The following is a 27,561-nucleotide window of genomic DNA, read 5'->3' on the forward strand; positions in this document are numbered from 1 at the left end:
GCTACTTGCATGAACTGATGTTTAGGACTTTAAATAGAGTCATTATTACACCCTGTGCTCTGTGTGCATACGCATGCACAAACACACACACTAAGGATGGTCAGTACACTTAACAGTGTCACAACTCTCAACATAAATAACATGAATTAGATTAAAAAGGAGTTGTACTTCAGCATGATACATTTCCACATCATAATATTGCAGTATGGACACAACACAGTCCTGCAGTACACCCTGTCCTCACCCTCCTCACCAAAGCAGAGAGAAGACCACTTTATGATCTCCCTATCCTGGTTCAGAAGGGAAAGAGCTGGCAGAGGGTTGTGTCTGTCTCTTCTCCGCCTGCCAGCAGTGTCCTCTCCTGCAAGGTGTCAGAATTCACACAGGCACCACGATCCTGAGCGGCTGTGGGTCCGGGGGAAGGAAAGAGACAGGCAAAGCAAGCAAAAACTAGGGGGGTGGCTATCTCTTGGGACACCAGATGAGCAGAGGAACAGGATTAGTGAAGGAAAGGTGTCACGCCTGCCACTGCCTCGGCTTTTCCCTAAACACTTAACAGCACTGTGAGACCAAAAAAGTATCAGTGTCATGAAAGATTCACATCCTATTGCCCACCACTAATACAAAACACACTTCTGCGAGCAACTTCACAGACATCTGCAGAGCTTATTCAACCGAACTAGACCGCTGATGTTCACAAAGTTGTGTGTGTTTCTTTACAGGACTTCCTGACTTCTGCACGATTACATCCTTGTAGGATGTGGGTCTTTACTGCCACTACAAAATTTATAACAGCAAACACATTCTGACTCCATGTTAAATTAAATTCCAGAACCAAAATCAGGTTAGGTAAAATAACTAAGTTTGCTTTACATTATTCAGATCTGTTCTTCCTAACTAAAAAATATTACCTGAAAATGACATTATAAGCAATTTTGACCATTTCCCCTAATCTATCCAGAGCTTCTTTATGCTTAGGGCTGTAGCACTTCTCAGCATCAAACTCTTTCATGATGGGAAAATGACTATGAAGTACTGCTGTGGGGTACTTAGCGCTTATACCATGCCTTATAACTTCAAAGCATTACACAAACATCAATAATTACCATATATAGAGTAAAAGTGAAAGAAGTATTCATATTAAAAAAAACTCACAGGGACAAAAAATCATAACTACCTGTTTGAAGAGGAAAAAAGCTTAAGCAACGGAATCTCCTGTAATTATTACATTCTTTATACTACGTACATGCATTATGGCTGTGCACGTTTAAACAAACAAAAACCATAAATTCTTGCACAGTCTTAAAAAAAAAAAAATTAAAAAGCCCAAAAGTCAAACCCCAACTCCTTTCATACATTTGAATTACATTTCCTTCCCCTTTTCCTGGTGGAGTGAGAACTAAGCCTTTTCCAGGTGTTCCCAATAACAGTTTGGGAGGCACACCACCAAGGTCCCAAGACACAACACCACATGAACCCTGTTCTCATGGAGACAAGTTCACCTTCCCCTAAGAAAACTTAAGGCAGAGGCAGTGTACAGGCTCAGGTGATCTTAGGTAAATAATACGATATGTTGCTCTTCCATTAGATCTTAACCAAAAGAAAAGAAAGAAGAAAAATCACTACAAGAAACCACAGAAAGTTTTCTACAATCGTTTACAGAGCACCACCTGCACCCTAAGCACCACCACCATAACGGCGCGGCCCTTTTTTTCCTATGGCTAAGAGGAAAAAAACCCTTCAACACTCATCCACAAACACATACCCACTTGCTTAAATTCAAGGACACACAAAAGAGCTTGCAGGACCAGTCCTCATTCGAAATGTATTCTGAGAAGACAGTTAACATACGTGAATCCAAAGGAAGGCCCCAAATCCATCACGAGCCCCACGCGGAAGAGCCTTCAGGTTGCTCAGAGCACAACGAGGGCCCAGAACCACCTGGTGAACTCCAAACTCGGGTACAACTCAAAACCCAAACATCAGTTTTGCAAATGGTGCCCTCTCCCTCAGAAGGGCACAAACCACAGCCCCGGTGAACAGCCAAAGGGTAGAGACCGCCAACACTAAAGGACCTTGTTCATATGCTCAACATCCTCAGACATTTATTTTAGTATCGCAGGATAGGAAAAAGAGTCAGGCAAGCCCAGAATATTTTTTTTTTTTTTTTTTTTTTTTACACAACAAAGACTTGGTTCTCCTGATCATGCCTCTCATGCTTTAATAATAAAGAAGGAATATGTTTTGTGATCCCCCCTGTAAATCAGTTAGGAATTTGATTTACACAGACAGGAAAACAAGGAAGTTGAGCACACTGGAGAGTAGTAAAAACTTCACCAGCAAACTTCACTTTCCTACTCAGCGACCTACAAACCAAACTTTCCTCCAGACTCACGTGTCATCTGCAGCAACAAGCCTCTGCCATAAAGCACATATAAAGTTTGCCGTTTCGGGGGATAAAGCAAAAGACAAGCGAGGAGAGACTTTTATTCTCTCAAGCTGCCTTAAAAGGAGATTTGGTGATGAAAGATTAAATTCACCTGGAACAACACGAGAAAGTTAACCCTTTCGGGGGTACAACAATAATAACAAGCCACATGTCGTGCTATTGCAGGACCCATATCCTCCACCAAGAAAACGTGTACATTGCATCCACCCTGCAAGCCCATCTAGAAGATGCGATGCACAATTTGCACCAGGGTTTTGGAGAGGGAAAAACGAACCCCTGTGAAGTGTGGAGAAAAAAAAAAAAAAAAGCTTTTTTTTTTTTTTTTTGCTTTCCCCAAACCAGGCCCGCTCCCTGCCACCACGGGGTATTTCACGTTCAGCCCTGAACTTCGCAGGAAAACTGATCAATAACTTGGCTGCTTGGACCTGGGGGGGGAGGGGGTGGCAAACATGGTGTGTGTGTCCGTGTCCCCCCCTCCAAGGAGGGGCCGGGCTGGGGGCGAACGCCGCCGGGGGGGGGGTGGGGGTGGTGGAGGGGGGGAGGGGAAGCTGCCCCTCCCCCGCCCGGCGGAGCTCGCCCCCAGCCCGCCCCCCCAAACCCCGCTTTTCCCCCCCTTTCCCCTCCCCCCCAATAAGTAAATATGCGGGGAGGGGGAGGGGAAGGCGCTTCTCCACACAAATCGGGCTAAAAATAGGCCGCTCGCCATGGCTCCTGTGTGCCATTCGCTGCCGAAGCCGGTTCCCCCCCCCCATCCCCCCCCATTAAATGCTTTTAAAAAAAAAAAAAAGCCAGGTGGGGGGAGGGGAGGCCAGCGGCGCGAAGGGGGGAGGGGAAGTGGGGCGCCGTTTGCTTAAAAAAAAAACCACACACACACACCCCGCAACCCAGACCCACGGGAGCGCCCCCCCCGCACCCCACAAGCATTAATTAAAAAAAAAAAGGGGGGGGGCAGGGAGGGGGGGCCCGCAGCAGTCGTTTAGGCGGGCGCCCATCCCCCGCCCGCCTCCAACCGCCACAGAGACAAACAGGGCGCCCGCCGCCCCCCCCCCCCCCCACCCCCGGCCCGGCCGCGGCCCCTTCCCGGCCCGCGGGGCTCGGCGGCGGAGCGCCCCGGTCCTTACCTTGCGAGTGGCGGCGGAGCGGCTGCTCCCCCCGGTCCTTGGGAATGGAGGCACAAGAAATTCACCCTTGTTTGTCTCTCCTCCTTTTTTTTTTTTTTTTTATACAGCCATATATATATATATAGACATCTGTGTGTGTGTGTGTGTATACACACGTATATGTATCGATAATATTTTTTTTTTATAGCTGAGGTGTCCACACCAAGAGGAGGAGGAGAAAAAAAAAAAAAACGGGGGAAAGGAGAAAAAAAAAAAAAAAAAAAACACAAAACCACCACCACACACACACACAGGAGGAGGAAGAAAAAAAAATAACCAGCGAGTAGTGCTGTGATATTCAATTATATCCCGAGCCAGGGGCCGGGGGGAGGGGGAGGGTGGGGAGAGAGGGGGGGGTTAGAGATTAAGTCCCGAGGAAGGAGGGGGGGGGGAGGGAAAAAAAGTAATATCTGTGTGTGTGTGATTTAGATTGAGGAGGAATTGAGGCAGAATGTAAAAGCTGTTACTAAGGGAAGGAGCCAAGCGGCTCGGAGCAGCCAGCGGCCCTCAGACACTCCGCGCGGGGAGAGGGTGGCCAGCCGCACGGAAATGGGCGCCAGAGAAAGCGCCGCCGCCGCTGAGGGAAGGGAAGGGAGGGAAGGGAAGGGAAGGAGCGGAGCCGGGAGGCGAGGCCAGGCGAGGAGGAGCGGGGCCGGCCTGCTGCGGCCGCCCGGCAAAACAAACCCGCCGCCCTAGCAGCGCGGGGGTCGGCGGGCGGCCGGGGCGGGGGGACCCCCTTCCTCCCTCCCTCCTTCCCCCGCTCCCCACACCCCCGCCCTCCCCCGCTTCGCGCTCTCCGGGCAGGCGCAGCGGCGGCCGGGTTGTGCGGGAGGGGAGGCGGGTGCGGGGAGGCCGCCCGCGGCCCTGCCGGGAAGGGGAGGCCGCCCGGGCCTGCCGGCGGGTGCGGAGCCCAGCCCGGAGCCTGCGCCCGGGGCGCCGGTGGTCGGACCCCGAGGGAGCGGGGTGGGGGGGGCGCGGCGAGCCCCTCAGGCAGCCGGGCGGCGTGGCGCGGGCCTGGAAGTTTTTCTAGGAAAGCCATTAATTGCGCTCCGCTGCCAAAAGCGCTTATGTAAATGCAGGGTTTAACGTGGTGTTTTTACTTCTTTTTTTTTTGGTAGCGCATCGCGGTTGGCAATGGCACCTGGCACTGGGGATCCTGCCCTGCGCCGTGCGGGGCCCGGTGCGGCTTGACACTTGCGCCCGGGTCCGTTACTGCGTCTGCCCTGTAATTTTATTTAATGAAAGTAAGCCTCTACAGTGATAATGCTGTGTCCTACCTGGGTGCTGTCCATTTTTAGAACTGAAATCCTATTTATCATATCGCGGGTTGGTTTATATTTTAAAGCGAGCTATGTTAATTGAAACCACATTCATCATAGGCAGTCCTTTCCATCTTAAAATGTTTTTGTAATAGCGTTTCACACTCTTGGGCGTTGGTCCAGCACTCTCATGTCCGGACATTGGCACTCACGCCGTGTCCCAATGACCACAAACCATGCTCGGATCTGATGGCAACCCCAGAGGCCATTCCTCCGTGTGCCAAAGGCTCGCCATGCGCCTAAGCCCAGGTCTGGTGCTGCCCGACTGGGGCCTCCACATCACCGCACTTCTGCAGAACTTGCTTTTACTGCAGCTGGCAAGACAGGAGAGAGATGGGCCACAAATGTAGCTCTTATTTTTCTTTTTTTTTCTTTTGTTTCGTTTTTTTGTGAACAGAACTCGGCATTGCCGGAGAATTAACTAGTCCTAAGGCTGCAGTTCTGGAGTTAAAGGTGGATTTTACTTTCAGCCTAACGACTGGGACACAGCATAGGCAGGTTTCACTGCCCAAGCTTCATCTTGCAAGCAGATGAGACCCCCCAACTCCACAAAGCCTTGATGAAAGCAGGTGGGTGGGTCTCTGGGTGTAGGATCATCTCATGGTGCTCATTTTTTTCAGGGCCAGGCCCGTGCACTTTTCCTTCTTTTATGAAGAATAATAATTAAGTACTCGGAGAAAACAGATTTTTTTGCATTGCAAAATTATTTAATTCCAAGAAAGCCCTGGGCCTTCATTCCATTTGCTTGAAGAGGCCTGGGTTATATGAGGAAACCAAAGTGTCTCTAGAAAGCCAGGGAGCATATTTGTAATTGCAAACCACTTATGTTCAACGTTTATTTCTGCAGATTTCAATGGCCCAGGTGGGCAACTTTCTCTTCCCAATAATGATGCGTAGGTTGTCTGCTTTAGGTATGTGAAGAGGCAATAATTTTTGAAGACTGTATCAGGTCCGACTCTAAAATGTGACCACTTTGGTGAAAGTCAGGAAATGTAAAGGGGGCAAGGGACTCATTAACACCTTCCTGCATTATCATCTCAGACCTGTCCATGCTTCTAAAGGAGTTGAACCTCTTGATACTCTGAGTGATTTATTTCCTTGGTAAAAGGAGATAAGCAATAACAGTGGGTGGAGGAAGGGGGAATAGGAGTATGTACGTAGCCAAAGGCAAGAGGAAAGAAGATAAGGGACCTCTTGCAGGGACTGCAGGACACCAGGGGCCTGACGAAGGGTATGGGAGGATCTGTGCGAAGTCCATGAAATAGGAACCGGAGGTATAAGGTTCAGAAAGCTTGTGTGAGAAACGGAGGAGGGAAAACCCGTCAAGTGTGCATTATTTGGCCCATAGGAACTACAAACAGCGTCCTCCCACCCATCTGCTGAGCAGCGACAACGTGCTGAACTGAAGTCATCTGGCTGAAGGTTTCCGTGGTCTCGTGTTCTCCAAATGTGCAGTCGTGACTCCGGGGTGCCAGGCTCTCGTTTTTAACATCATGATGTACTCAACCGGGTGATTACCCGAGTATACGTTCTGCTCTGCTGAATCTAGACAGTGCATTCTGGCAGATTTATGCTGTAATAATTTTACCCCATCCATTTTGTTCTGGTTTCCCTTTATGAAGGCGAACACCCCACAGGACTGCACAAAGGCCTCACTTTCCATGATGAGCTTTAGACTTTGTAGTTCTGTTGCCCAAATATGCAGCTGGGCTCAGTTACCAGGGCCGCTTCCAGAGCGTATGGGAGGGAGGTTCTCGCTTTCAGAGGTTTCCAAGAACGGATGTTGGGTAACACAGGGCAGTTGAGCAGGTTATGGTTTACAGCAGATTGTTCAGCGAGTGAGCTGAGCTTAGAGAGTTGGCTTTGCCTTGAGCTGGGAGAGGCACTTTTAAACAATAACTGTTGTTACGTTTCCTTTGAAACAATAACTGTTGTTGTGTTAAGTCTCCTAGTAGCAAGAAAGACGGGACGAAGCTTTTGGATCTAGAACCTGTGGTCTTGGTTCATCCATGTGTTTGAATAAAAGCGTGCCCTCAAAGTGCTTCAGTAACGCAGCTGCTGATGTTCTGTGGCTTTGCCATCCCAACTACTGGAAAGTCTTCTCATGGCCATATTTGTAAGACACATCCTTAAAATAGTTGAAATTACTTGTAACAACGAGTGCTTGGCCTACTAAGCACATATAAGCAAATATTTGCAATAACTGGTCCAGTGTTTGCACAGCACCAAGCACACTGCCTGGACTCCATAAATAATAATACTTGGCACTCACAGAGTGGTTTCCATTTTCAAAGCACTTTAGTCATAACCCTTGACACCTATATGGCCTTTTACATCTTTACAAGAATTAATTAATCCTCACAGTGTCCTGTGAGATAGGTATACACTGCAATAATAACAATAACAACAATTAATAATTCATGCATTCTACTCAAAAATCACTTCAGGGATTAAAATGCATCTGTAATACTTGGTTTTTATTAACATTTTCCAGCAAATAATAAAAGCCATGGTATTGTGTTAAACCTATATAATATCTATCCATAAATCTTTTGCAGATCGGGGCGAGACTGAAGGCCCAGTGAGATACCAGTACATCAGGAGGAATTAGATGACTGACTTCAGAAAAGCAAGTTCAAGCCTGGTCCACCATGCAATCTAAGTGCCAGAACGAAACTTGCCACACATGGCAGCACGTAAATAAAATACCAGCAAACTAGGAAAGCTCTTTGTTCATTTTTAGCTCTTGTTTATGCAAAGGCTCCCCCAGTTACGGCATGTGTGATGGGACCCCATCCTATACAAACACAGCACCAAGAAAACGCGAGCGCTCACCGGGTGAGAAATGGCAGTGACTCAGCACCGCGTTGTGCAACAGGGAGAGCTGGGACAAGTCTGGCCAACACCGGGGCCAACCCTTTCCCTCATAAAAATTACCATACTGCCTTTGATATGCAGGCAAGCCCCAGTTAAACCTGATATTTAAACAAGCGGGACTTAAACCCTGTTGACTTAAACAGAAGAACCGGTAGGCTCCCAGCAGGGGAGCACCCTGGCTCCGGGGTTGGGGGGGGGGGGCGGGCTGTCCGGATTCCCCACAAAGATGCTTTTTTCAGTTTGCGTCCCAAAGTGGATTAATGTAAACCACAAAGGCACCTTTAGTCCTAATAATGCTGCCGTGCCAGAAAACAGTGGGAAAGAGCAGAGATAGGTACACCCACACCCTAGCAATTTCCCCATGACTTCCCGATGACTTCCTGTGTCTGCCAGCTCTGAATGTGGAGCACGGAACAGTTAGGGCCCATGGCCTTCATACTTTAAGCCTTACTTTTCCCTTAATATGACGAAGATATCAACTTAAACAAAATAACCTCTAAATTATTTGTCTTTGTGTTGTGCATACCAAGAAAGGAAATGGAAGTTCACCAGTTCGAAGGGATTAGCTTTATTCTTTTCGCAGCTGCTGACAGCAACTGTTTGCAGGAGAGGACATGCTGGGAAAGGGACTTGTTTCTGAGTAGGGAGCATCTTCTGCCACTACCTTCCTCAGTAAATTGATCAGTGGACACTGAAGAAAATTCATCAGTAATTGATCAACGGACATGTGGTAAAAAAAATGTCTAACATTGGTGATTAACATGCTTGTAGCACTACTACTTATTTTTATAAGTTGCTTTAAAGTATACATGCACAAATACAATGTAGATCTTCATAAGGCAGAGAGGATTCAATCCCAAAACAATCATCTCATTGATACACTTACCCAGATCGATCTTGGAGGCTTCTGCTTCCCAGAATAAACAGCAAGAGCAGAGGAACTGCGTGACCAGGTGAATAGTCCCTCATTCATAGAGAGCTGATGAACTGTGTGATCCAAAGCCATGAAGTGGCTCTTTCAGAAATTTCAGGACACGAGTTAACGCCACTCAGAGCACGTTTAGCGCTGCTGTAAATCGGTGGTGGTAAAACACGTGAACCAGTTAGCACCTCCCTGGTATACAGACCTTCAGCAGGGAGCGGGCTGCTCGTCCCAGCTCTTCTGCACGGGCGCAATTTCATGTTTCTATTTTTAAAAGCTACCAGCGGCCCCCAAAAAATAGCATGGCCCACAGATGACAAAGCTAAGAACTGCTGCTGCAGGACTGGGATATTTACCAAACAAAGCCATTGGCCTTATTGTTTTATTGCTGCTGACCTCCTGCCCAGAGGCCCAGCATACCCTAAAGGCTTTAAGAGGAATACAAATGTGTGTGTGAATGTGTCACACCAAGGAGAGCTTTCAGATCAGTGCCAGAGGAACATATTTTTAAAGGAAAAGTGAGAGAAACAGAGGAGGAGAGGTGCCAGCTGCTTCAGCCCCCTTCAAGCGAGGGCTCCTGCACCTTGTCTTTCTGCAAGAGAATGGCTGCTCCCACTGGGGCACATTTTCATTTATTTTTTGGAGAGGAAAAACAATGGGTTTGTTGCTGCAGTCCCAGGGCCTCCCTGCCCGCAGAGGGCTGCCGTTGTGGGCAGAGGATGCCACTGTCCCCCTGGGCTCCCAGCGCGGTTCCTGGCACAAGAGGGAGGACGAAGTGAAAGCTGTCCCAGGGCCACCAGCCAGCGTGATCAGTGTCGTGTTGAAAGACCTAAACGTCATCCCTTGCTACCCAGAATCTGGCCCCAGGAGGATTTCTGGGTGTTTGGCACAATCGTGGAGGAGAAAAACGAGCGAACAACACTGAAAGATGCTGATACAGACCTGACTCCGGAAAGCAACACGGACTGACCCCAGCGGCTTTAGTTATCGCAGGTGCAGAGCTGCAGTTTCGATGTGAACTGGGGGCGTTTCCTTGAGAGGGGATGCTCTGACAGTGGATACCATGACAGCAGGCAGGCTGTTGTTAAACAACCTCTCTGCGAGCACACCCGACAATGCAAGACCAGACTGCCTCAGAGTTCCTGTAGTAATTAGTTTAGACACAGCGAGCTGAGTTAGAGGCATGGGAACAAATTTATGTTTTGGCTTTAATCACTCTCTAAGGATTGTTTTAACTTTTTTCCTTTTTTGTTTTTTTTCCAGTTGGATATGTAAATATCCACATTTCTTAAAATGGAAAAAAAATGTTTCTTCTCAAAGAGAAATACTGAAGAGGCTCCTGTTAACTCCACGGTTATGGCAAGCTCCCTTTGCAGCAGGGTTGTAACTCTGATGTTACATCCTACAATGGCTAAGCAAATCCAAACTTGTTTTATTTTAACAAGATTACGAAAAAGGGTGTGTACCAGCTGCTATCACACACCTCTGAAGTTTCAAGCAAGACAGATCTGGCTCTTGTATGAGATCAAAGCGGATTATCTCACAGGGTCAGGATGTGATTGCAAAAATTCAGTATTGTAAGTATCATCGTGATTCATAATATAATCTACATTACTGGTATAATTACTGCAGATTAAATAAAGGCACAAGCACAAAAGGTATAATATTTATTAGATATTTACCTTTATCTCTGTCACATACTATTTTAATATTTCCGGGCAGCCCAGGAATCCAGCCAACTTGAAGAGGATTTCTTTTTCTTGCCCATACTTAAAGCCCTGCTTTTCTTTCATTATTACCTACATTGTTCTGGTTCTTTATGGGAGCGGAGGACAGAGCCAGGACTGTTTGCTCTCTAATCAGAGGCCTGAAAGACTCCTCATGTGGCCTTCAGCAAGCTGTTTATTATCAGGGCATGAGTTTCCATCTATAAAAAAAAAAAGAGGACTAACACAGCGACTAATGATGATGATATTATTGTTAACACATATTTATCTATCTCACAAGAAAATTGGGAGGGTAAATTAGTGTTTATAAAGCATTTTAAAGATGATAATATTTATGTGAGGACTATACTTTATGTCCTGAGGACAGCAACTGTTGAAAACCACCTTCTAATTAGGTTTTGCTAACGATAGTGTCAAAAAGGTTTAGAAAAAAGATATCCATAGGTACATTCAAAAGTCCCCAATTTTTATTATTATATTATTGGTACCAGCTGATTTCCTGTAGATAGGTATGCTGTATGCACATCTACATGATGTCAGGCATTGTTTTCTGGCATATTAAATGTAAAATGAATGAAATAGATGGTAGTGCCAAAGCACACCCTGCAGTATGTTATTAGACAACTTGCTCCAGTGATTAAAGCCCTTGAAGTCAATAGAGGTTTTGCAGTTGTTGGGGTTTTTTTTCCCAACCCCGCTGGGCTAGGATTTCATCCTGGATCTCCAGCCTTGTCTTTCACTGCACATCACTGATGTGCTGAACACTCAATTAAAGCACACCCTGGTTTCATTTTATACAATCCCTTAGCTGTGAAAGGGTGATTGCAGGTACTCATCAGAAGGAGCTGACTGCAGCCCAAGTCCAGCCAGAGCGATGACTTTGCTGGGGCCTCCCATATTTCCCCTTTTTTAGTCAATTATCTACATTTCATTGAACAGCCATTTCTTTCAGTTTTATTCTTGAGGACTTCTGATAACATATCAAACTTCCCTGAGCCGGTTGTAATCTTCACCCCCTCCAATGCGCACCGCGACAACATTAACTGTGAATGGCCGCAGTAGATTAAGCACCATACTTCCACAAAACATTTCCAATAGGAGACCAAATTTTATGAGCTGTGTGAGCATCCTGTGTAACATTTCTAGCAGGTACATAAAACACTTCAGGGTATATACAGAAAAAGACATTTCACTGGGTAGACCAGTGCATTAGAAATAGCTCTCAATCTTTCACGGTGCTAGATGTGTGCCATAACATGAGACCAAAAGACACACTCACACACAAAAAAAAAAAAAGAGGGACAGAAAAAAACCCAAAGCACACAGTGGAAGAATGAACTGAGAATTATTTCCTCAGCAGAGCCAATATTTCCTACAACACGGCTTTCTGTGAGTCAGCCTTTTTGTGCCACAGAACTTAAAATAGCAAAAGTGAGATAACAGTAGGCTTGTTGGAAATAGAAATTTTCAAAGGATACAAAAAAAAAAAAAAAAAGAACGAACAACTTTTGGACCTAGAGAGTAGTGATGAGCATGGTGGTGATCTGCTGGTAATAGATTACCGTGAGAATAGGTCAAATAATCCTAAAAAGGTTACATTTATCTGAGATTGTAAAACATGGTAAATGCCAGGAATGTGGGAAGCCCAGAGCCAGGGATTTCAGCAACTCCCCGTCCCTCTTGCAGCACTGAGGGCAGGGAGCACAGCACCCCAACTCCACTCTTTCTCCCTCTCCAATAAGCAGGAGTGGTTTCATCCCAACCCCCGCACCTCCTTTAATTTTGCTTACACTGCTGGGAAGCCCTGGGCCAGCAGAGAGGAACCTCAGGCAAATTCCACGCTGATTTCACATAGTTCAGGACAGAGCTTAATAAATACATGTAAAGGAAGGGAGAGAATATTTCTAGAGGCAGAGAGAAGAAGGGGTTGGGCTAACAATTGTGCAGACTCGTTGGCCACATCCCAGCCTTCAGTGGTTCTTCAAGGGCTGTGCCTGCCAGAAACGAGTTTAAAGTCTGGATGAAATGCGTCTCCCACCAAACCCATCAGCTTCCCTATTTGCTTACATGATGTGCAGTGCACCCAGGTAGGAGAGTTCCCACCGAGAGCAAAGATCATGTGCCCACCGGTAATTCTGCACTGTCAACTAGAAGCAATTAACATGCAGAAGGGGTGGAGCCCCACCACGGCCTGTATAAAAATTAAGATCATTACTAAAATGGACCCAAAAAGGAAAAAGGCAACTGACGCGTTCCAGCTTTCAGCAGAGCTAGGGCTGTCTCTTCATTACTGACTTAAGTCTCCTCTGCAAGCGCCCCATCCACCTCAGATTTCATCCACTTGCTCACAGTCCATATGGATAATTCCCTCCATTCCCCTATATTTAGGTTCAAAAATCTAACATTTGCTAACTTAATTGGACACGAGGCATTTTGCAAAGAAGTGGCCCCACGCAGATACATGGAATTTGTCTTTTATTTTTCATTTCTTCCTATCAAACGCAGGTCCCGTTCTGCAAGGCGCTGGCCAGAGACAGCTGCACCAGATGTGTAACGTAAGCAAACAAAGCCGAGGCGCGGATACTGCCCAGCTTTACACAGCAGGTTATTTTTAAAGCTAAGAGCAAAACCTCCGTCTCCTGAGCCCCATTGAGGGGAGGCTTGCTCTGGCCAGGCTGTGTCTCAGCATTCAAATCCAGCCATTTCTGTGCGAACGCCTTCTCTCCCTCCGTTGCTCAGGAATTTTTATTTTAAAAAGTCTACGAGGACATAAAAAAACTTTTCATTTCCCACATCCTGTCATTAAGCAGCTGTACTCTGAACAATGAATGATGACAAACCCAAGCAACAGTTTTAACTGAAGCAGGATTACACTTGGCATCACTATTTGTTATGTGGTTTACTGGACAGCAAGACAAATGTGTACTTCTGCTACCCTTTCCCACTGCCAGCTCTGTCCCCTATTAATACATAACGGCACGATTGGAGGGAGCACCACAGCCACAGCAACTGCGGGATGAGACCCCAAAAATCAAATGACATCTGGGCCAGCAAGGGCTGGGGGTCTGCAGTCTTGGATGGGACCCTTGGTTTCTCAGGGCAGGGTTCTCACCTCTGGCAGCAGCCCGGCACTATCTGATGCCTCAGCAGGAAGAAAAAGACTCGCACAAAGCTTCTGGCCCATGGTGCTCTCGTATACGTACGGGGAGACAGCGGTCCTGACCTGGAGTGGGGATCGGCTCACCAGAGAATTTTAACCAAAACCCTGCTCCATTGCACTGCATTATTCTCTACCAAGCAAGGTGAAAACATAACCAACCCATGCCTGATTAATTATCACACAGTACTTGCAGAGGTTTAAGTAATATCACTTTGCTCATGCATCCTCTAAAGCCTTTCTGGTAAGGATGATACATTGCTGTTAACAGTAATGCCATTTAGAAACTGAAGGTACAAAAATATTCACTGAGGATGCTGCCAACTTTACACAAATTGATGGGAATGTATAATCGCATTACTCTGTACCAACATGGTACTTGTAAACCAAGAGGCTCAAATTGCTGTCCCCACCAGGGCAGACATCTCCCATCTCTGTAGGAGGCTGCTGAGGGACAGCAGGACCTGTGCAGTGTGATCCCTGACGAGGGGCTCAGTCCAGTCTAGAGAGTGGCTCAAGACAGAGGCAGGATCCTGCTCACACCAGCTCCTCCCTGAGCCCAGCCCCGAGCTTGCACAGTGGCACCCAGGAGCCCCTCACCAGTAACCCAGCTCACGGATGGGGGGACATATTCTGCATACACAAAGCAACATTTAGCAATGTCTGCTTGGAAACATTCTCAGTTCCTTCTGGACCGTCTTTCCATGCAAACACAAGACTCATTCAGCCCGGGTTGCATCCGCAGGCCATCGGGAGTCAATGGGATCATTCATGTTCCGAAAACCACGCGCACACTCGAGTTGTTCCTTTGGCAGTGGCCCGGGCTGACACTACTGTGTGCTTCCAGCCCCAATCATTTCAGCATTTGCACACATTCCACCTCCCATGAGGTCCATGGGACTTCAGTAAACATAAATAATAGCAACATTATGGCCCCATTTCAAGTCCGACATTGCAAATGGAATTTCTATTTACTATTGAGCATCTATTTATTCATCTAATGCATTAGAAAATCCATTAAAGAGGAAATTAGGGACCTAACGACCTGCACCATCATTCGAACCCGGTGTTTCAGATACAGGCATCGAATATAGTTCAGCACTTACATCTCATCTCGTCCGATGACTCACTCCAGGTGGGAAGCGGCGTGATGAGACAGCCTTATTCACCCTTCGCGCTGGGAACTGGCTGGCAGAAAACACGGCCGTGGGGCTGCACACAGCTGCCTTGCAGGCAGGAGAGGCAGCGGGGGCTGCGCCACGGGCAGAGCGGAAGCACCCGCAGGCAGGCAGGCAGCGGTGGGCAGGGTGAGGGCAGCCAGCTGCCTGCTCGCGGCCGCTCTGCTGGGAACTGGGGGGTGGCTGCGAAGGAAGGGACGACATGGTCTGCTGTGGCACAGGTATATGTATATGTATGTACATAATACGTCTATTTAGAAAGCCGGAGGGAACTGCAGCAGATCTGCCTCGTAGCTCTGTCTGTCCTGCAGGTGCAGCAGGACAGTGACTTACCTCCGGCTCTACAGGGAGTCACAGCTCAAGGGCAAGATGATGACAGCAAGTGGCACTTCGCTGTAGCCAGACTTGAGGTTTAAGCAGCAACTTATCCTTGATCTTCAACAGCAGCTATGAGTTGGCATGTCCCCAGCTCCTTCACATTCTGCCATCACAGCACTACAGCAAGGGCAGGTTTTCTGATAGGACTTCCCATCCCAAATCACTTTCAAACAGCCGACAGCAGCCAGGCTTCCCAATCTTACAATTTGCAGTGAGCTCCATAAATTGTTTGAGTGCCAGTGTCGTTGTCTATATAAATCTATACATGAACTGTGTCTTTGTGCTGCTCCATTTCATTAAACAAGCTGAACAATTCAGTAGCTGTTTTTATGCCTTCAGGCACTTGGGTCATCTTTGATTTTTACTCATCTCAGAGTTCATGTTTGCAATGAATGGCTTTTCTCCCTGGCAGGATGAGATAAAGTAAACCATAAAAATCTTCCCCAGTGAAATGGCTCCCACCAGCAAGGAGCAGGAAAGGGGCAGAGCTGGGGCTCCCCTTGCATCACACCCCTCCCTTTGCCAGCATCCACTTCCAGGGAGCACTGCACAATCCCCAAATCTCCACGTTTAGTTCAACATGACAGCAGAAGCCAGGCCAGAATTTAGCTCCCCTGACACTGGTACATCCTTCATTCCCCTTCCAGAAGTATAACATAGCAAAGTCCTTTTCTTCCTTGGCTACACAGCAGTGGTGTTTGCTTCCTCCACACCCCAGCAAGAAAGATTTTGCAGCCTTTAAATGAACTGAAAAGATCTTGACCAGGAGCTCGGTTCAGCAGCTAAGAGCCTGTCACACACCGAATCCCCATCGCTTTCAACAGGCTCTGTGATACTTTTGCAAGCAACTAACATATAGCTGCAAAACATTTAAAGCTTTCTAATAAACGCTGTGTCCCCCCCTTCACCTCACACACACACAAACTGCATTATTCTAATTCCCTGCTAAGCTTTCTAACTCCTTCTTACATCATACGATATAATCAGCCATTTGGCCCTGAGTCAGTATTTCCATGAAGCAGAGTCAGTGTAAAAAGCTTTCAAGGCACTGGGATTGTTTTTGCTTCTGTAATGCTTTAAAAATGCTATATCTTGGGACTGAAGAATATTCAGTGAAAACGCAGCATTTCTGGACGCCTTTCAGTTCTCGCATCAGAAACGCTGGCGTTGAGAGTGAAATTGTTCCCATATTTGAGCTTGGTACCAAAACATCAAGTTTTTATTTGTGAAGTTTATAAAAACAAATGACTATGGACTTGAATATATTAATTATGGAGAAATGGAAACAGCCTGATAGGACTGTCTAGCACCCTTTGTACTTTATATAAACAATAATAGGTTGCTGTTTACCAGTGGCCACACCAGATGAAAGCAATTAAAATGGTTGCATGCGTAGTCAAAGCTCAGAGCAGTATTAGTGCATCCCCATATACCGACCAGCACTGGCTTTGTGTGCAGACACAGCAGCGGTTGCTGCCCATAATATGCTTACCCAGAAACACGCCCAGGTACCCTGTACCTAGACTATATATGGAATAAGTGTCCATATATACAAGATATCTGCCTGAGAGCTGCTGGGTTTCACAGCACACCTGCTGCTGCTGCCCTTCACCTCCCCCCTGCGCCCGCAACAAGCTGCTGTGGGATGAGCAGGAGCAGCCCATGGCCAGGATCTGGCCCCTGCCAGCTGTGGCTGTTCTCGGGGGGCAGACGAGCACACTGCACGGCAGGGGATGCCAGCAGGCACCCAAGTACCCATCCTGAGCCCATCAGGATGCAACCAGCTTAGCATCAAAATGCCAGAGCCCGTGGGTGAAAGAATCCCTTTAGGGATCCCCTTTCAGCTGGTCTACAAGAGTGTACTCCAGCTTCTCAACAGACACGTCCCAGCACCCTCTCCTTATCCATAGCAACACTCAGGTGCCATCGAACGCAGCGTGGAGACAGGGGTGACACATTGTCCATGTTGTTTGACCGCTGATAAATGTATTTGTCAGCCCTGCTCATTGCACGTTATTACTCACCACTACCCAGGTTTATTTTGCTTTCCAGGGGAGGAACAGTGTAAATACTGTCAGACCAGCAGCAAGGAAAGCAGCACACAGGCATTTTGTTGTATTTTTGTCCATTCTTAGCCATTCTCTTTCTTCTTCTGTTTTTAGAAGCCATCATGAAGCAAGAGAGCAATTTTTGCATTGGTTACAAAGATTACACGACACCAGTTGTAACTGCTGACAGGTTTAAATGTCATCTGAGAAAAGGAGCAGCAAGAAAGGCTGTGTTTTGAATTTTAATGGGGAGCAGAAGCTGGTCAGATATTGCTGGCTTGGGGCTTGCTTAGGAAAGGACCAGTAGGTCTCTCTGCTCTGAAGTGATGCACATAGCCAGTGGGAACAATATTTTCTGAAAAAATGGGGGGTTTGTAACTGAACTCTTTAGAGACACAGGCCTGATTTCCTATGGAAAATTGTATTTTTTGTCCAACAAAAAAATATTTCTCTTTTCCCTCATGGGGAGAGCTCCCAAGCCCAACCTCATCCCCGATGAGGCATTGTGACTGGGAACATCTTTACTCCCATTTGAAAGGGCATTGCGGGGTGACACAGGACATACAGCCCAGCCAACAAAACTCCCCAGCAAGAAACTCCCCTTGGGGAAATCTTCCAGTCAGAACTTTAAGCTTTGAATTGAAAGTTTTGGACCCAAAATCTGCAGGTTTCAACTTTTCAGTAAAAATGCTACATTCTTTGGGTAAGTTTTTTAAAGTCCAGTAGAAAGGACTGCTAATCATTTCTCTTTCTTCTTGGGGTAGGGGTGAGCCTGTGTCATCTCAGAAAAAAACCCCAAATAATAGCCCCCCCAGTTTACATCTAAAAAAAACCTCTAAACTTTTCTGCTGGTTATTAGTAAATGGTAAGTTTTATCTGCCTCTTACCATCTCAGTACTAAGGGGGAAGTTGAAGAGTTTTCTAAGAACTTCTTAAACTGACAGTGAAAACTAGCATTAGAGATAAACTATGGTATCTGAAAATCAGAAAATAGCTTCTCTCCAGCTGTCTTATCAAGTAGCAGCACAGAGCTGTGAAATACACTTATTGTGTAGCAACTGAAGAAAAAATTTGGGAGAAACACTGGGAAGCACGAAGCATGTTTTGGGAACCCATCAACGTGTATGGCCTCCATCTGAGAAAGGAAAAAAAACCCCACCCTAAACTATATAAGAATAATACCAGAATCAAAAATTGGAAGAGATTGAAAAGTTCTATTTTTTTTTTTCCTTATTTTAAAGAAATGCCTACCAGAGCTCACAGGCGAGCACTTGGCTGCTTCTGGGGGGAAAAGCAGGGACTGGCCGTGGTCCCTCTACCCAAGGTGGGTCAGCACCGTGGCCACTGAGTGCAGCCCAGCAACCTGCATTTTCCCCGATAATTTCCACACATATATCCACGCAATAGCAAATCCGAGTAGAGGCCGAGTCCTCCACCCAACACCGTTGACTTTGCACACAGGAGTAAGCCATGATGCACATCTGCCCCCCGGCTCCCTGCACCCACAGCCCTTGCCCCTCTCCAGCTGGCAGAGGTTTTGTCAACCTCAGCTTGGCTGCCAGCCCGCTGCCTCCCTGGCCCTCAGCATCATCTTCAGTATTCACAGTCCTCTTGCAGGTTTCCCAGAGTTACGAGGGCTCTTCCCAAGCTTAGCTGTGCAGGCAGGCCCCATACCCCCAAATTTAGCACCCAATTCACCAGATAACAACTGAGACCACAGAGCACATCGCTTAGATATGAAAGTGATGTACAACCACTCCAGTTTTGGAACTGGCTTCACAGCATGTGTGGCTGGAGACCAGTCCTATCCCATGTGTTTTGTTACTTTTCATGGCTGCACCTCATCACTGTGGCCATCTCTAACCAAAACCTGATAAAAAATAAAGCTATGCCTGTGGGGAACCCGTTCCCTCCAGGGGACACCTGGGTGACCACAGTGCAGAGCGCGGGTTGCAGCATCCCTCCCGAGCCAGGAGCCCGTGTACCCGCCGGGTCTGGGAGTGCTTGTGCAGTCACCCCCTGGGGCTGGCGGCACCCCCCGGCAAACTGAGAGGTGGCCCAGGCCAGAGGACGAGGAGCAGCTATTGATGCCTCAGATGCTCCTTCCTGAGCAGGAGGGGGAACCCCCTGCCGCTGCAGGCAGCTAGGCAGCACAGCACAGGCTGCTCAGGCAGGGGACACACTCATCATTGAAGAGCTGTCATCCACGGCAGATGTATGCACCAACACTGTAATATTTCTGTAATGAAGAAGCAAAGTCCTCTGAATGTAAACCTCAACAATTTTTTGGGGGGGGGCAAGGAATTTTAGGGGGTAATTTCCAGGGCTGCGATCACCCCATCTAGTCACAGTCAGCCCAGTAAAGCCGGTTCAGCTCTATGTGCAGTCCAGGAGGGCTGGTGAGGGTCAGCTCTGCTGCACGGCTTCAGCTCTCATCCGAGGATGAAAACAGCCCCTGCCAGGCACCAGCCAGCTCACCAGGAAGGGACAGAGTCAGGACTGAGCCCAATGGTGAAAAGAAGTGACCCTTGTGCTCCCCCCGTGTTTAATCCTAAAACACAAGGATTTAGAATTGAAATTTTCAATTCAACAGCTTTGACTAGCATATGTCAACTCTACTAACAGTAATAACACTGATTTTCTTTTTCGGTTTGTTTTTAAGCCAGGCCTGCTTTTTTGCCTTTCAGCATTTTTCTGTTCATTTTCCCCCTCAGCTACTGAAAACAAGCTTGGGAAGGATAAATATTGGACACTATGGATAAACCCCAATTCAGCACTAACCAGGCATGCATTATGTGGGGAGACAAAGAAACGAAGGGGTCTCACAGACCTGTAAAAGCCATTTCCAGACCTGGCAGTCCAGATAAAGACAAAAGGTTCAAGCACCAGATTTAAGAGCAGCCTGAGCCCATATCTACCCAACGTTTAGGAGGGAGGCTGAATTAAAGAGGCAAAGGAATGCCAACCTGCACCACCAGTGGCGCAGAGGGAGGTGATGGCTCTGACCCAGCCATCCTGCCTCCTCCAGCTAGGCCAAACGCAGACGGCTTTCAGCAGGGGCTTAAAGCAAGGCTCAGTCCGAAGGCAGAGCAAGATGCCTCGAGTTATCTTGCAGCAGTGTGCTGTTTAGCACAGGGATGGAAGGTGTAGCCAAGGACTGGGGTTGGTGTAGCCAAGGACTGGGGTCGGCCCAGCCATAACTGGCTTTTCAGAAAACACCGGTGAGAGAGAAGCTGCATTTACTTTGGTGGAGTTATGTTTGGAGCTACAGTAGGATAAATGAGACTAAGACCTAGTTTAGTTGTTAAAGCAAACGTATCTGACGTTGACTTCAATAGACTAATTCCAGACTTATATTACACTGAACCTAGAGCCAGTGAATATACAGTGCAATGATAATTATAGAGAGCAATATAGAAAAACAAATCACTGTTTTAAGAGAAACAAATAGACCCTGGAAAAGTGCCATGTTTTTAAACTGGTCCACAGTGACTTGGGCTGCTCAGTGCCTATTAGATCATCCTCATGTCCAGGCATTTATTTTCTGTATCTTCATCATGTTGAGAAGCTCAGGCAGAAGAAAGAAAAAGCAATTATCTTTCTCTTAATAGAATGGTGCATTTAAAAAATAATAATAATTTTAAAATGCCAGGCCAAATAAAAGCCACAGCAAAATCAAGAGAAAGGCAGATCCAATCTGACACAACTTTCTCGGGCTTTCAGAGAGCATTTTCTTTTGTGCTGCAGACCTCTCTCCCTTAACACCTCCCTCCTCCAGTTTCCCTAGTCCACACAAAGCAAGAATTTAAAGGTAAACATCTGTTTCTGCTTGCTAACCTTTTGGTTTTTTCCTTAGGAGGCTCTTACTGCCGACAAGGGCACTGCACATATTTCATTCCGAAAGATCAAGCGAGGATAAAGGGAGCGGTTTCCTGCTCCTAAAAGCAGCCCGTGCCAGCACAGTAATGCTGTTTAAGCACGGCTCTTCGTCATCTCCAGCATGAATGAAAAGCCAAGGCAGCTCTGGGACACAGCAAGCAAGATCTCCTATAAATCAGGACAGCGAGCTGACCTCCGGCCCCAACATCACCAAGCCACCATTTTTGGCCTGTTTGTCATCGCTTGGTCCCCCGGGCATCATCTCTGAGGACAGAGGGAAGCAGAAGGAAGGACCACAGGGAAATTCCCCCAAGGAAGTGTTCTTGCTCTGCACACATCAACACAGCATCTCCCCAGCCCGCCTGCATCCCTCCTGCCTGCTGCAGCCTCTCACCCAGAGGCTCCATTGCTGCCCCCCCTCCGAGCTGCTCCCTAGGCCCCTCACTTGCCTGGTTATGCAATGCCAAGTGACATTTTATTTAGGCTGTTTCAGAGGAGCAGAAAGAAAAGACTCAATTTTTTGCTTTCCGAACGCCCTGAAGTCATACTCTTTCCATCCCTATTTTTCATCTCCAGCAGCAGAGCACAGCAGCGAGTACCCCCGGTGCCTGCGACCTCTCTTTGCTTGTGCAGACCCCTTGCCTCCACCCCATCACCCTCCTTCCAGAGCTGGGGCGCCTGCCCACCACCTCCAGCTGACCCGGCACACCCCTCGCCCTCCGAAACGTTGGGAGGGATGAGATCATCCAGAGCAGCTTGTAAAACAAACATCCTGACAGCTCTCGCTAACATTTTCCACAGGTTTCTCGTGCTCCATTAGCTCTTGCTAGACCGTATCGCAAAGCGGTCGCCGTAATTAATGGCTTGTGTACTTTTGCACACACGGGTTCTTATAATCCCTCTGCTCCTTTATAAACAGAGTCAAAAGCACTAGCCCAAGGCAGTGAATGTGCTCAGTAAACCCATAGTTTTGGCAATCACTTATAACCTGTTCTCCTGACAAACTTTCCTCTGTTCCTCCCATCTGTGTGTATTTCCTAAAAAAACCAAATGTGGCCATCTCCTTACAAGGGGCGAGGCATAAACTGAAGGGCATAAACAAAGTTGTAACTCAACTAAAATCCTTCATCTCAATAATTTGCCCACAAGGGTTGGGGACCAAGGAAAGCCAACCCAAATTTTCTTGCCTGGATTTAACCTTTACCTAGAGCCATGGTGATAAATAAGTGATGGAAGCAAGAGAAGAGGAGCTTCCCTACACAGACAGGGCTGAAAAGGGAAAGAGAAAAATGCAAGCTGCAAGTGAGTCTTTCCTAGCAGGAGAAGCTCCTTGCTGCAAGGTCAGATGGAAAGTCTCCCAAGAAGAGCAGTGGAAAGCCTTTCACACCAGTGACTCCAGCACAGAGGAGAGAGTGTCCTCAACGCAGGTTGGGCAGGTCAGCTTCTCCTCCAGCTTTGACCTCTGGAGAGCTGAAGTCAAAGCCTCACTTCATTTGGAGTCACAGGGAGTCTCCCTGCCAAGCCACGGTTTCACGTGCAATCACAGAAGGGTTCAGGCTGGGAAGAGATGTCCGAGCCCCCTCCAGTCCAGCCCCGTCAGAGCCGGGCTGTTCACATCACTGCTTCTGCCAAAGGCCGCACAGGCGCTGCGCTATCAACAAGGCTTCCCGAAACATCCCTCCGGAATGCTGCACCCGGGAAAGGCAATCTGACAGGCTGAGCCTGTCCTGCACCGGCAAGGTCTGGTCGGTCTCCACGGGGACCAGGAGGGAGGATTGTTCTGGTCAGACAGACCCGGTACACAAACTATTAAAGTCAGCTCAACAGCATGCCCGTCATCTCGGCCAGTGCTATCGAGCAATCTCCAGCTCCATCCTGGCCTCCAGCCATGCCATGCTCAAAGGCAGACGCAGAGCCATGTGTTTGCTCCATCTGCATCCAAAACAAGCAGTACCACATCCCCCGGGAGAAAACCTCTGTTCTGCAACAAGGCACACTGCAATCCTTTTCATAAACAGGACTTTAATTTCAACACTTTCAGAGATCCCCTGGACACACTCTTCCAGAGAAGATCACCAATGGCGGTGCCACCAGACCCTTCCCCTCCCACAGGCAGGACCAGCACCTCTCCCTGCCCTGCAGCATCATCCGACCATGGCCCCAACATCTGCACGTGCTTATGCTCCTGGTGGTAATAAAATGGTCATCGCAGTGGGATGTTAATGGGCACATAAATAGTACCAACGGAGTTATTATTACTGGCGCCGCAGCTCAGGTAGGTATCACCGATATTTACAGTGGAGTACGGTAGTGGTTTTAAGGAGTATTTGGGTTTAAGAGCCATTACATTATTTTGAAATATGCACACTGTTGGTGGATGCTTAAAGCTCTGCTACACTGTGGCATAAACTTAGTATTAATTTTGGCTCCACAGAGGAAATTGAAAATGGTGCCCTTGAAATCATTATGCTGAGTGAAATTCAGCAATAGGGGAAAAGACAGCCTGGAGGGAAATAAGAGAAAATTTACTTCAAGCAGCCAGAAGACCCTGGGGGACTTACTCAGCCCAGGCCCAGGGATGCGGAGGATGTCAGGGGCAGCGTGGTGGGATGTGGGGGGCTCTGGCATCTTAGCCCCAGCTGGTGGAAACCCCACAAGCCCCTGGGGACAACTTCCCACCTGTGAAGTATCATTTGCTCTAATTTCAGCCCTGTTTCTATAACCCCTGTGATGGGGGTAAGGTGCAATATTGCTGGAGGGACTGTGCTGAAGACAAAGCCTGTACCTGCACCCCCAGAGCAGTACCCATGTCTGCTGGGTCCTTCTGCCCCTAAGTACTGGATACAGGCACTACTTGAAAAGATGCTACCTGAGCCTTACAGGCTGTATCATGACAAGCAGTAGATATGATTAATTCAACCATTTTGTCCGGTCAGACAATACCCCCATCTGCCAAACCACCATCGCTTACGGTGCCCAACACAGGCAGGGCTGTGCATGGCTCTCTGCAAGCCCAAAGAGAAACATTGCACGTCCCAAAATATTCCCCCTGCTGACTCTGCATGCCCGGACCTCTCTGGAGAGAGCTGTGCAGAACCTGAATGACCAGCCCTGGTCTGTAGGCACATGGAATTCAAAGTCTATTTGAATGAGCATCAGAAATAAGCGGGGTTTATTGAACTGAGATAAATTCTTGGATCTCATCCATGCAGAAAGGAAATACTCAGAATTCATCTGAGAGTTGACTCAGACCTGCCCTTTCAACCTCATATCCTGACATTATAACCTACCTATGTAAAAAAAATAATAATAAGAAAAAAAAAAATCCCAGCTCTGCTGGGGCTTCAGCAAGTAGCAGAACTGAGCCCAGAGAAAGAGGAAAAAAAAAAAACCTCAAACCCTTGAATAGCTCCATGGGAACAACTGCTGGTGTGTGCTTGACTCCTCTTCCTCTGGCTTAGGAGAGCAAAACCCTGCAGCTGGAGCAGAAGCAAGGACCCATCTCTACCTGGGCCCCACCAGGACCACACATCACAGGCATTAGCTGGGTGATGAGAGAGGAGGCAGCTGTTCCCACTCCCCTGAAGCCCATGACGAGCTGCAGGATGGCTTCACTGCAGCAGCATCCCCAATTCCCCCAGCTCATCCCCACAGCTGTCGGGGTGCAGCCCGTGGAGTGATGCCAGCCAGGAGAGGGGCTCCCACCCCCACAGGGAGGGTCTGCCTTGCAAGTCCCCACCAGCTTTTGGAGGAAAGCAGCAAGCAATCAGTGGATTTCCTTGTTCTCTACAAGGATTTGCAGGAACAGAGGTCTGGCTTGGTATGGCTCAGATTAGTTTTCATATGTATAAAATTGTGCTGGCAACACAGCTGCCCTTTATTTAATGCAGATTGTGTGCACTCCCCACTCCCAGTCTGAGCAGAGCAAGCATTACCTCACTGACTGGATATAATTTCTCAGCTCCCTGACTTCAATAAAAATTCTAACACCTGCAAACTTTTTAAACAAATCATGTATATTAGAGCAGAACCCCCCCACCCCCACGTTCTCCTGAACTAGCAGCCATGCGTCTTGAAACCAAATCCTCCAGAAGACATCTGGTCGATGCCGGTGTCGTTATTACAAGGCTCCCCCGCGGCGCTGGTGGCAGAGAGCCCATGGACCTGCTCCACAAAGGCCACTCTGTAGCCAGGGCTGCCTCTGCCATACTGAGCTCCCTGGGAATCTGATGGATTGCTTTTAAGAGTGCCTTAAAAAAAAAAAAAAAATAAAAATAAATCTGTTTGTAAATGTAAAATGAAACAATGAAAAGCAAAGGGTGAATCCTCTCTTTGCTTCTGCAGGTGACGATACCAAAGCGGTGTTAGAGGCTGAAGAACACCATGGAGGCTTTTATCATAGATCTGTGCACAGGGGTACCAGGGAAATTGTTCTGGCTGCAGAGGCCATGGGGCAGGGAGGAGGAGAGGTTTCCAGCCTACATTCCAGGGTACAATCCTCTGAAAAGCTGCTTTCCCTCCCCACCCCATCATTAAAAAAAAAAAAAAAAAGAGTATACTTGAGCTCTTGAACAGCTGCTAACTAGGAGCTGAGTGCTGGGTGGTTGAGAGCAGCATGTTTTCACCAGACCCGAGGTCCAGAATTGCTTAATTCAGGTGTGTGCAAACAGATTTGCTAGAGCAGGTTCCAAGACAAGGCTCATTCATCCAAAAAAAAACAAAACAAAACCAAAAAAAACCCCAACCCCAAACCCAAAAACCCCCAACTTGTTTTCTTTTCCCCCAGATCTTCAGAGCACACTTCCCTTCCCAAGAATAATGTGAAAGAATGAGAAAAGACGCTGCAACCCCCCACCTCTCCCCAAAGCCCTGCACAGCAGGAAGGCCCACGTGCAAACCTCATGAGCAACCTTTGTTCTGGTGACATTTCCAGCCCAGTCACTAGGTCAAAGAGAGCACGGACGAGTTTAATTAAACATCCAGGCTGTCTGGTGTTGCTTTATTATCACCTGAACCTTCCCACTGCTTCTCAAGTGAGACCTGAGGCACATAATCCTGACAGTGAATTAACAAGTTTATCTTGGTTGATTGACCCAGACTTTGGAGCCATAGGAAAAAGAACAAGGGCTTGAAGTTCAGCAGAGCTCGGTGCCAACTATCACTCCTAAATGACACCCCAGAGCTCAGCAGGACCAGTTTGACTTTTCTTACCCAACGTCCTGTCACCAGCAGCCTGTGCAAACTGTGCAAATGCTGCAATTAGTATCAGAGATAAACCAGATCCATTAGTAGATGGAAGGGGAACTCAATCTGTTTTACAAATGGAAATGAAGTAGCAGCTTCAATTATAGGATTTTTAAAAACATGCAATTTAGCAAAATGTTGATTTCCTTTTCGTCTACTTCGTTCTTTGTCTTTTAGATACTTCAGCTCAAGTAGCAGCAGTATATTAACCGACCAGATTTTGGCAATGTATTTAATAATCAAGCTCAAATAAGTGCTCTTAGGAAATAATTTTATTTACAGTTCAGCTGGGGAAGAATATTAAAGCTTGAGTATTTGGGTAAAATTATTATCCCACAGTAATATATTTTGAAGGCATATGGGCTGTAGATGACTAGTACTAGTGAGTCAGAGCACAGCATTTGACCTTTCAGAAAATTCATCGTTTATTTGGGACACACAGCAGAATTTGCTCTCCAGCTTCACCCAGCCAGGGTGGGCAGTCACCACCAGCAACAGTTTTAGTACCTCCCTCACCCCTCCTGTCCCTTGAGCCCCAGCAGGAAGGTTTTGAGGTTCCTGGCAAGCAGCAGAATCGCTCCTAAGCCACCAGACTCCCTACTCCATACAGTTGCTTTATGTGTAGATATATTTTACTATTCTGCAGCAAGACTGGAGTTTGCGAACACTGCATGAAGATATTTTAGCATGTACAGGCCTGTATAATAACTTTTTTTTTAATTGGTGCAGCCCACGTTACTGTTTAAATAATTGAAGGTGCTCAGCATTAAACATATTTTGCTATGCTTTCCCCATGGCACCTTTCCCACTCCAAACTGTTTGGAATCTGAACAGACACTAAGCATTAACTAACTAAATTTCTCAAAACAAAGGTTAATTAGTGTGTTTATTTTGGATTATGTATATATTGAATTATTAAACACTATATGGTACCATAAAAAAAAAAAATGGAGAAAAAAAAAAAGGCAGGATGAAAGGAGGAAACATTCCTAAACCCAAGGAACAGCTTGTCTGGCTGCCATGCAGCTACATTAACCATTTGTTCACGATTTCAGCACGGTGCTTCTCCAGCGACCACCATCTGGGGGGGTTTGAAGGCTAAAAGCATAAGCCCCCCCAGTCCAAAAGGAAGGTCCAGTAGCCCTTGAACTGTGACTATTCATGTCATTTTAGGATGATGGATAGCAGAGCTGCAGAGAACCCATACTTGGCTCAGGATAACA

The 27,561-nt window shown here is 47.3% G+C and overlaps 1 protein-coding gene and 2 long non-coding RNA genes across 9 annotated transcripts in view; 1 reads left to right on the plus strand and 2 right to left on the minus strand.

Moving 5' to 3' along the window:
- Window positions 1-3,940, minus strand: part of TBL1XR1 (TBL1X/Y related 1) — a 119,174-nt gene extending 115,234 nt beyond the window's left edge. For 3 of the 4 annotated variants that reach the window (XM_074878523.1, XM_074878522.1, XM_074878524.1), the window contains exon 1: window positions 3,571-3,940. The gene's annotated coding sequence lies outside the window, so the exon portion shown is untranslated. Of the gene's footprint in view, window positions 1-1,851; window positions 2,711-3,570 lie in introns of those variants that run through there. The other variant, XM_074878525.1, reaches the window with a different exon arrangement.
- Window positions 3,941-4,044: 104 nt separating this feature from the next.
- LOC141947425 (uncharacterized) lies at window positions 4,045-7,746 on the plus strand. Of its 4 annotated transcripts, none has more exons than XR_012630112.1 (6): window positions 4,045-4,140; window positions 4,728-4,853; window positions 5,326-5,497; window positions 6,277-6,438; window positions 6,873-7,044; window positions 7,487-7,746. It is a non-coding gene; the product is annotated as an uncharacterized LOC141947425 (long non-coding RNA). The 4 variants fall into 4 exon arrangements; XR_012630113.1 differs by lacking the exon at window positions 4,045-4,140 and adding an exon at window positions 4,247-4,315; XR_012630111.1 differs by lacking the exon at window positions 4,045-4,140 and having other exon boundaries at window positions 4,554-4,853.
- LOC141947426 (uncharacterized) lies at window positions 6,997-14,861 on the minus strand. Its single transcript, XR_012630115.1, has 4 exons — window positions 14,718-14,861; window positions 9,670-10,654; window positions 8,692-8,874; window positions 6,997-7,056 (listed from the first exon to the last, which is right to left on the minus strand). It is a non-coding gene; the product is annotated as an uncharacterized LOC141947426 (long non-coding RNA).
- Window positions 14,862-27,561: the final 12,700 nt, after the last annotated feature.

Source organism: Strix uralensis, chromosome 9 (assembly GCF_047716275.1).
Source record: "Strix uralensis isolate ZFMK-TIS-50842 chromosome 9, bStrUra1, whole genome shotgun sequence".
Taxonomy (NCBI): domain Eukaryota; kingdom Metazoa; phylum Chordata; class Aves; order Strigiformes; family Strigidae; genus Strix; species Strix uralensis.